Below are 10,401 nucleotides of genomic sequence, written 5' to 3'. Positions count from 1 at the left end.
ACATATGTCACCAACTTTATAAACCTCAGTGGCCTTCCCATTAATTTGTCATAATGCAGGACTTCCTAAAAGTTCAATAGCTTTTATTCATTTAAGCCAATCTAGGCAAAATAAATTGAAAAGAATCTATTTCCATATAAGAACTAAATTGATAGAATTTTTGCAATGTTATAAAAGATATACTTTAAATACCTAATTTGCATATATTTAGTGAGTATCCATTTCATAGCAGGCACTGGTTTAGAAGTTTTTTTTTAATTAAGAAGATTAAGATAAAGTCCTAATCCTCCAAAAGCTTATACTATTTTCAAAGTAATAAAAAAATGTCCAAAACCAGTTGCCATTGGAGTAATTTCCATGGAGTTGGGATTTTTGTTTTGTTTTCATGACAGGCATTCAGAATTAGACCACTAGGTTTTTCTTCCAAGGTGGATTTTGGGGAAAACAACTCCACCTTTTTTTGTTAGTAACAAATCACATTAACTATTTGTTCCCCAGTGTTAGCAAATAAATAATTGTCATTGTTTTTGCTGTGGTTATTATGTACTATTGAGTTGGAACTGACTGATAGCTGAGCTTATAAGGTTTTCAGAAGCGGTAAGTCACATGGGAGGAGATTGTCTATTCAAGTACACAGTTAGTGATCAAGAAACAAGCTGACACTCACTGCTGTTGAGCTGGTTCCATAGTGACCCTCCATTGAGCTTCCGAGGCTGTAAGTCATAAAGGAGGAAAATACACGTCTATTTCACCTACAGCAACTGGTGCATTCCAACTACCCAGGCTTGTTGCCTTTGGATTAGCAGCATGACTGGCTAAGGAGCACACCAGCAGAGTATTCCAAAAAACAACATACTATCTCGTTTATTCCATCAAGTTGGAACCATTCTGAACTGACTCTCCAGTGGGTTTCCAAGGCTGTAAATCTCACAGGCAAGGAGTGTCCATCTTTCAACTGTGGAGCAAATGGTCAGTTAGAACCACCAGAGGTTTTGGATTAGCAGCGTAACTCGCTTCAGTCTATGCCACCAGAGCACCAGCTAGTAAACAACTGGATAGCACACAATTCTTTAACTAAGTTCCTTCCTGTACTGAGGACCTCGAAAGACCTCAACCTTTCCTCAGTTTGTGGGCTGATGTGTAAGATTGCCATTAAAAGATTTTCCATATAAATTCTGAATTACAGCATTGCATTGAATTGGGATTTACTCCATAGCATCAAGGTGTCTTGTTTTGTTGGGTTGGGTTTTGGGTTTTTCTGTTTTGGTTTGTTGGGTTTTTTTTTTTAGGTTTTTTAATTCCTCAAATGAGGAAGCAAAGTAGTAATTGTGAGAAAATAGTTTAACATTTTGTGACAGATAGTCAGAATACCTTCACCCCTGTGATGCAATTACGTGGGTAGGTATATATGTAACTCTATGTCCTCACCCCCAAAGCAGGTTGAGATCTACTTCAATACAACTCAGAGCCATTGCTGTCGAGTCAAAATTTACTCAGGGCTGAACCTTTAGTGAGCTTTTACATGCAATAAATCACATAGGATTTTGACCTCTTTCTCCCAAGAAGCTGCTGGTGGATTCGAACTACAAGAAAGAAAACACCTTCAGATTAGTAGTACAAGTCCTCACAGACGATGCAACCAGATCTCCCACTGAGATCAACCTGCTATTGTTGGTAGGTAACATCAAGTCAAGTATGATTCACAGTGACCCCATGATCTGAACCCTGTATCATCTGTGCCATCCTCGTCTTTCCTAACATACTTGAGCCCATTGCTGCAGGACTGTGTCAATCTATTAAAGGTCTTCCTCTCTTTCACCTATGGTTCACCTTTCCAATCATATTTATATGAAACACAGTATAAATGAAAAATTATATAAAACACAATGTATATGAACGAAACATAATGTAAGGGAATTATATTTTATATGAAAACCAATAAAAATACTTAAAAAATAAAAAGAAAGGGGAAATTAAATAATGTGCAATAATAGCCTAAATAATATAAAAAGATGAAGTTCAGTGAGAATTGAGGGAAAACTTCTGAATCATATTCAAGAGAGCAACTGATTTTTTTAAAATTTTATTCTATTAATTTTAATGAACATTTACAGAGATTTTGGATTTCCATTCATTCATTGTTGCACTATTTTCTCTACCTCCCCCCACAGTTCGTTCCTCTCCTTTTTTCCCCTTGAAAGTCTGTTTTAATTTTCCCATTGCCACAGTGCTTGTCAAAACCAGTTCTGGTTAATATCCTTGGTCAGTGTGTTCTTTGCCATTCCCTATAACTCCTCCCTGAGAGAGATTTCACCCTGATTCATAAGGAAAAGGGGACAGGGTATTCTCTTAGCTACTTCCTGCTGAAAAAGGGACATTGTAGGTTTCAGGCTGAAGATTTTCTCTCGCTATTCTCAAGGGCCCCTTTGGCAATAGGAAACACATAGACTATTGTGGAGATTGATTTTGGAGTTTAGATGCACTGTTATCAATTGTGTTTAGCTATACATGTTCATATCCTTGAAGATGCATCATGGAAATGTTGCAGCCTAGAAGACACAAATTTAACTAACAAGTTAAAAGTACATGAGTAAAAAATTAAAAGGAATAATATTCAAAGTAGAGGTTCTAACAGTGGCACAAATCAAGTTACAGAGGGAAGGTAATTCTTAAAATAAAAGGCTTATTGACTAGCACTTTGTCTATTATAGTATAAAGCTTAGGAACCACAAGATGTAGAGGCTCAGCTATGTCATTTATTGTTCTTAAGTCCTGGACCAAATTACATCTACCACTGGGTTGTTTTACAGCTCAGAAGTCCACATGCAAGGCAGAGGTGAAGTAAAGAACTGCTTATGAGGTTTTCTGTCAATTCCAACAACTAAGAAATAGTGGGAAGAGTTGGGACCTCAGAAGGCTTTTAGGACCAAATAGTAGGCTCTTGTGTCCAGGAGAAAATGAATATACTTACCAGTAATGTTAATACTCACCCATGGCTCTTCTGGGAGGATCTAAATAGTTGAAGTGTCCTCCTTTGTTTCCATTTGGGAGCTGGGGCCTGTCAGTCCTGTCAGCCACAAGGACCTGATGTGGGCCAGCCTTGGCCAAGTGTCCTTCAGGTCCACACTTAAAGCAAGTGAGTGGGAGCTTCTTCTCTACTCCTTTGCCTATCTGTGACTCTCGTCTGTGATACTGTGTACTGAAGTGTCTCAGCTTTCCACAGTGGAAGCAATTCTGACCTCCTTTATTACCTTTGGGTGGCACTGCATATGAGTAAGACTTCCTTTTCCTGACACAGGCCATAAACTGGCAGCAATAGCTGCCCCAATAGTTTTGGCTATTCTTTGGTCTTTTCTCTTCCCTCTAGATCCCAGTAGTTAAAAGATGGAAAAATTTAAACAAATATATAACAAATAATTTTAACAATATAATCTTTTACGTTTAAGGCTAGAAGTATTATCAATATGATTATTTCCCATCCAGAGATACATGTTCCAATGCAGTTCCTATTTTCCATAAATGGGTTTGTTAAGATGAATATTGTATGTGGATACACTTTCACTATTCCTCCTCCATGTCATGATACAGTGTTATTAGCATGAGCAGTTATAAATCCATTGCCTTCCTTACTCTAACTTAAATTTTTTTAATTTAAATTTATTATTATGTAAAAAATTTACAGAAACTTTGGATTTCCATCCATTCATTGTTGCACATTTGTCCCCTCCCAAGGCTCCCTCCCCACCCCAGAACACTACCCTCTTGAAAAGTAAAAGAAAGATTCTTTCATTGTTTTACAAATCCTCCCCCAGGTCTGGTCCCCCATGTAGCCTTCGCTCTAGACTCCTGTCATGACAAAAATACCTAATCACATATCCCTTTAAAACAGTTTTCTCCCTCATATGTTTCAATGCAGTATACATTATTTAACCCATCTTTCTCAGTCTCTCTCCAACTCCAAGGTCAGTCCTGTTTTACAACAGTGGCACCATGCAGTATTTGTCCTTTTGTGACTGAGATATTTCACTCAGCATAATGTCCTCCAGAGTCAACCATTTTGAATAATATTGCATGAGTTTCTTGGTTTTCAATGCAGCGTAGTATTCCATTGTGTGAATATACCACAGCTTCTCTAGCCATTCGTTTGTCGAACTCCTTGCTACTGTGAACAAAGCCGTAATAAACACAGGCGTGCATATATCTGCTTGGGTGTCAGTTATGGTTTCTTCTGGGTATATTCCCAGTAGTGGAACTGCTGGGTCAAATGGTATTTCTATTTGCAACTTTTTGAGAAAGTGCCATACTGACTTCCACAGTGGTTGTACCATTTTACACTTCCACCAACAGAGAATAAGGGTTCCAGTTTCTCCACAACCTTGTCAGCATTTGTTGCTTGCTGTTCTGTTAAATTTTGCTCTTCTGATTGGGGTGAGATGATATCTCATAGTTGTTTTAATGATTATTTTTGATAAGTTAAAGTAAAGAGACAATAAAGATACAATTGCTCATCTATGCATAGGAGAAGAAGGGGCATGGTGAAAAGAAATGACAAGCACAAAATATTTATGGTAAATGTCAACACATTTAAACTTTGGAGCATCTTGCTTCTAATGGGATCTAGGAACGAGTCTAACAAGTGGGCTTCAAAAGAATTTTACCTCATAGTGTCAGAGCACTGCCTTCCATGAAGTCTTTTAAAGCTAATATTTCAGAAGTAGGTCACTAAGTTTTCCTCACAAGGTCTACTGTGTGTGCTTGAATTTACAACCTTTCAATTAGCAACCAAACACATCTACTGTTTATGTCTCTCAGAGTCTCAAAGAGTGGCTCTAGCAATGTGTTCATGTGGGCATGTGTTTTGTGAAATTTACAGAAGGAAGTAAATGTTGCTATCTTCATATCTCTTAGAATCTTTTAGGCATCAGTCAGAGGAGGCAATCCATAGTTAGTTTGGGAGTTTTAATTTCCTAATTTACTGCATATTGTTGTTGTTGTTTATGTGCCATCAAATCATATGCAACTCATAATGATCCTAGAAGCTTGCCCTGTCCTGAGCCAGTCTCGTTGACTCCGACACACCTACTCCCATTGCCCCAATTATTGTATCACTCCATCTCATCCAGGGTCTTATGCTCCTGCATTGTCACTCCACCAATCCGAGCATGATATCCTTCTCCAAACACTGGTCTCTTCCTGGCCACATGCCCAATGTGAGACAACATTTCAAAATCCTAACCTTCAAGGAGAGACTTGGTTTTACCATCCCCAAAGAAGAACTATGTGTTTTCTTGGCAGTTCTTGGTATGTCCAAGTCTCTTCTCCAGCCAGAACTCAAAGGCATCAGTTCTTCTTCAGTCAACCTTAGTCATTGTCCAACTCTCTGATTCATAGTGAATAATTGAAAAGTTCATGGCCTGGATAAGACACACCTTAGTCTCTAGATTGACATCAGTACTCTGGAGAGGCCCCTGACAGCAGATTTTTTCCCAGTGAAATTCATCTTTTGATTTCCTGACTGCTGGTGCCAAGTTGTGTGATCCTGTGATTAATCCTCCCCTGCCGCACATCCTCACCTCCCGCCTTGGATCCTCACACTCATTCTACAATAATGGGATAATTTTTTTTACTGTATTTGTCCTTATAGGACTTATTTGACTCAGCATGGTGTTCTCCAGTCTCTCACAAATTAGATATTAATTTACACAATCATTGCTCCTGCATGCTGGTAGTAGTCTATTGTGTAATATAGCATAATTTCTCAATCCATTTTATTGTGGTTGGAATCTGGGCTGTTTCCCGGTTCCTGCGATGATGAATAATGCTACTATGAACGTTGGTGTACAAATCTATATTTTTGCCTCATTTCTCATTTTCTTGGGGCATATTTCAAGCAGTGGAATAGCTGAATCATATGGAATTTCTATTTTAAGCTTTTTTAGGAAGCGCCAAACTGCCTTCCAGAATTGTTGTACCATTTCTACAAACCCACTCATAGTATTTAAGAGTTCCTATATCACCACATTCTCTCCAACATTTATTACTTGCAGTCTTGTTAAAATTTGGCACTACTACTGGAGTGAGATGGTACCTCATTGTGGTTTTGATTTGCATCTCTTATTGCCAGTGATTTTGAACATGTCTTCATATGTCTGTTGGCCTTTTGAATATCTTCCTCTGTGAAAATTCTTTCCATGTCTTTGCTCATTTTGTAATTGTGTTATCAATCTTTTTCTTGTAAAGGCACAAGAGTATTCTGTAAACTTCTGTCATGAGACTCTTCTCTGAGATGGTATTACAAAATGTTTGTTTCCCACTCTGTAGGCTTTCTTTTCGCCCTATTGGAAAAAGTTTTTTATGTGCACACGGGTTTACTCTTTAGAAGATCCCATTTATCAATTTTATCCTCTTCAGATTGTGAATTTCTTACTGTTTTTGGCAGTCTTTTTATACCTTGGACTAGTACTTCTAAGCTTGATCCAAGTTTGTCTCTTATGAACTTTATGGTTTCGGGTTTTACTTCCAAGGTCTCTGATTCATTTTGAGTTGATTTTTGTGTATGATGTGAGATTTCAGCTTTCTGTAGGTAGAAGTCCAGTTTTGCCAGCACCATTTGTTGAAGAGGTTGTCATGTTCTCATTTGATAACTTTGATTTTCTTGTCGAATATCAGTTGACCATAGATAGCTGGGTCTATTTCTGGGTTCTCAATTCTGTTTCATTGGTCTATGTGCCTGTCATTGTAAAACTACCATGCTATTTTTGTTACTACTGCTGTGTAGTAGGTTTTGAGGACAGGGAGTGTTATGTCTCCCATCTCTTTTTTTTTTTCCTTTCAGAAGTACTTTGTTTACTTGGGATCTCTTACCTCTCTAAATAAGCTTAACACTATTCCTTTCAACTCCCTTGAAAAATGAATTTGGTATCTGGTTTTGGATTGCATTGAACGTGTAGATTGCTTTTGGTAGGCTTATCATTTTCACAATATTGAGTCTTCCTATCCATAAACAGGGCACATTTTTCCTTTTCTTTAGGTCTTTTATTGTGTCTTGCAGAAATGTTCTGTAGTTTTCTTTGTCTTTTGTGTTTCTATTTAGGTTCACGCTCAAGTATCTCAATTGGCTATTGTAAATAGTATCGCTTTCTTGGTTTCCTTCTCTGAGTTCTCTTTGTTACCCGAAAGGAATCCCACTAATTTTTGGATATGGATCTCATATCCTGACACTACTAAATTGGCTTACCAACTTTAACAGAGTTTTGTGGAGTCTTTGGGGTTTTCTGTGTATACTATCATATCATTTGCACATAGCAACAGTTTAATCATCTCTTTGCTGATCTGTATGCCTTTTATTTTCTACTCATGTCATATGGCACTAGCAAGCACTTCCAATACAATATTGAATACAGGTGATGACATTGGGCATCCTTTTCTGGTCCCTGTTCTCAAGGAAAATGCTTTTATTCTTTCTCCATTGAGAATGATGCTGGCTCTTCATGTTTCACATATACTTTTCACTATGTTGAGGAAATTCCCTTCTATTTCAATTTTGCTAAGTGTCTTTTTCAGGAAAGGGTATTGGATTTTGTCAAATGCTTTTTCTGTACCAATTGCTGAGATCATATGGTTCTTGTTATTTACTTTGTTAATATGATTAATTATGTTAATTATTTTTCTTATATTAACCATCCTTGCATATCTGTTATGAATCAATCTCACTTGGCGACACAACCCTGCTTGCTGAAACTGAGGAGGATCTGAAGACTTCAGCCTTCAATATAGATTGAAGCTCAACATCAAGAAAACAAATACTCTCACCACTGGGCCAACTGGCAGCATCAGTATAGATGGTGAAGAGAGAGATTGAGATACTTAACAGTTTCATTTTGCTTGTCTCCACAGTCAGCACTCTTGGTACCAGCAGCTATTAAATCAAGAGACAAACTGCATTGGGAAAGTCAGCTGTCAGGGACCTCCCAGAGTACCAAAGAACAATGATGTCAGGCTGGAGACTAAGGTGCATATGATCTGGGCTATAGTCTTTGCAGTTGCGTGCTATGCATTGGAGAGCTGGCAGTGACTAGGGATGATAGAAAGTTGATGCCTTTGAGCTGTGGTGGTGGAGAAGTGTTGAATATACCATGGACTGCTAGGAGAACAAACAGGTTTGTCCTGGGGAGGGTGAAGTTGGGCTGCTCCTTGAAGGCAAGGATTCTAAAGTTTTGTCTGACATATTTTGGGCATGTTGCAAGGAGGGACCAGTCCCTGGAGAGGGACATCATGTTTTGGAGGGTGGAGGGACAGCATAGGAAAGGAAGTCCCTTGATGAGATGGATCGATTCAGTGATTGGGATAGTGGGAGTAAGTGTGTCAGAGACAATGAGGTTGGCACAGGATAGAGCAGGGTTTAGGGCTATTGTACATAGGGTCGTTATGAGTTGCAAGTGACTCAACAGCACATAACAGCAACTAGTTTATTTACAAAATTTGAATACATTGTTTTCAAGAACAATTGCATTCCATTTCCCTACACCTCCCCCCCCCCATAGAATTGTATGACTCCATGATTCATTCCCCAGCCACCTGCACATCCTCATCCCTCTGCTTACACCCTCCACCCCACTTGGATCCTCATACTTGTTCTACAGTAATGGTTTTGTATGATATTTGTCCTTATGGGACTTAGTTCACTTATAATGTATTCCAGTCCCTCCCAAGTTAGGCAATAATTTATAAAATCATTGCTCCTATATGAATGTACCGTAATTTCTCAATCCATTCAATTGTGGTTGGACATCAGGGCTGTTTCCATGTTCTTGCAATGGTAAATAATGCTGTTATGAACATTGGTGTACAAGTCTCTGTTTGTGCCTCAGTTATCATTTTCTCAAGGTATATTCCAAAGAGCAGACTAGCTGGGTCATATGGAATTTCTATGTTCAGCTTTTTTGAGAAAGGGCTGAACTGCCTTCAAGAATGTTTGTATGTACCATTTTACAATCCCACCAACAATGTATTAGTTTTCCTATCATGCCATATCTTCTCCAGCATTTATTATTTGTTGTCTTATTAAACTTTGCCACTGTTACTTGGCTGAGATGGTATCTCATTGTGGTTTTGATTTGCATCTCTCTTACTTATTGCCAGTTATTTGGAGCATTTCTTCAAAAGTCTGTTTGCCATTTCAATATCTTCCTCTGTAAAAATTCTTTCCATGTCCTTTGCCCATTTTGTAACTGGGTTATTAGTCTTTTTCTTGTGGTGGCCCAGGAGTGTGCTGTAAACTTTCGTTATGAGACTGTTGTCTGAAGAGGATATTACCATTTGGTTTGTTCCCCAGTTGGGAGGTTTTCTTTTCACCCGGTAGGAAAAAGTTTTTGATATGCACAGGGATTTAATCTTTAGAAGGTTCCATTCATCAGTTTTGTGCCCTGTTCATGGATGTTGTTATTGTTATGTGCCATTGAGTCATTTGTGATTCATAGTGACCCTATGTACAACAGCCTTAAACCCTGCTATATCTTGTACCAATCTTATTGTCTTTGAAACACCTACTCCCATTACCCCAGTAACTGAATCAATCCATCTCATCGAGGGCCCTCCTCTCCTATATTGTTCCTCCACCCTCCCAAGCATGACAGCCCTCTCCAAGGACTTGTCCCTCATTGCATTATATTTAAAGTATGTCAGATGAAACTTGAGAATTCTTGCCTCCAAAAAGCATTCTGGCTTCACCTTCTCTAGGACAAACCTGTTTGTTCTCCTAGCAGCCCATGGTATATTCAATACCCTTCTCGAGCACCACAGATCAAAGGCATCAATTCTCCTTCTCTCATCCTTAGTCATTGTCCAGCTCTTTGATGCATAGCAAGTGATTGCAAAGACCATGGCCTGTACCAGGCACACCTTAGTCTCCAGACTGACATCATTGCTCTTCAGTACTCTGGAGATGTCCCTGACAGCAGACTTTAACAATGCTATTTGTCTCTTGATTTCCTGGCTGCTGGTGCCAAGAGTGTTGATTGTGGAGCCAAGCAATCTAAAGCTGAACAATCTCAATTTCTTCACCATCTATAACGATGCTTCCAATTGGCCCAGTAATGAGAATCTTTGTTTTCTTGATATTGAGCCTCAATCTTTACTGAAGGCTGCAGCTCTTGACCTTCCACAGCAAGCGCTTCAAGTCCTCCTCAGTTTCAGCAAGTAGGGTTGTGCCATCTGTGTAATGCAGATTGCTGAGTCTTCCTCCAATCATGATGCCACATTTCTCCTCATAGAGCCAAGCCTCCTAGATAATCTGTTCTACATATAGATTGAAAAGGTATGAAGATAGGACACAATCCTGGCGTACACCTTTCCCAGTTTTGAACTATGCAGTGTTTCCTTGCTCTGTTCTAATGACTGCCT

The sequence above is a fragment of the Elephantulus edwardii genome, unplaced genomic scaffold (assembly GCF_000299155.1).
Source record: "Elephantulus edwardii isolate Elephantulus edwardi_28Jun2011 unplaced genomic scaffold, EleEdw1.0 scaffold00111, whole genome shotgun sequence".
Taxonomy (NCBI): domain Eukaryota; kingdom Metazoa; phylum Chordata; class Mammalia; order Macroscelidea; family Macroscelididae; genus Elephantulus; species Elephantulus edwardii.
This window is presented reverse-complemented; position numbering follows the sequence as displayed.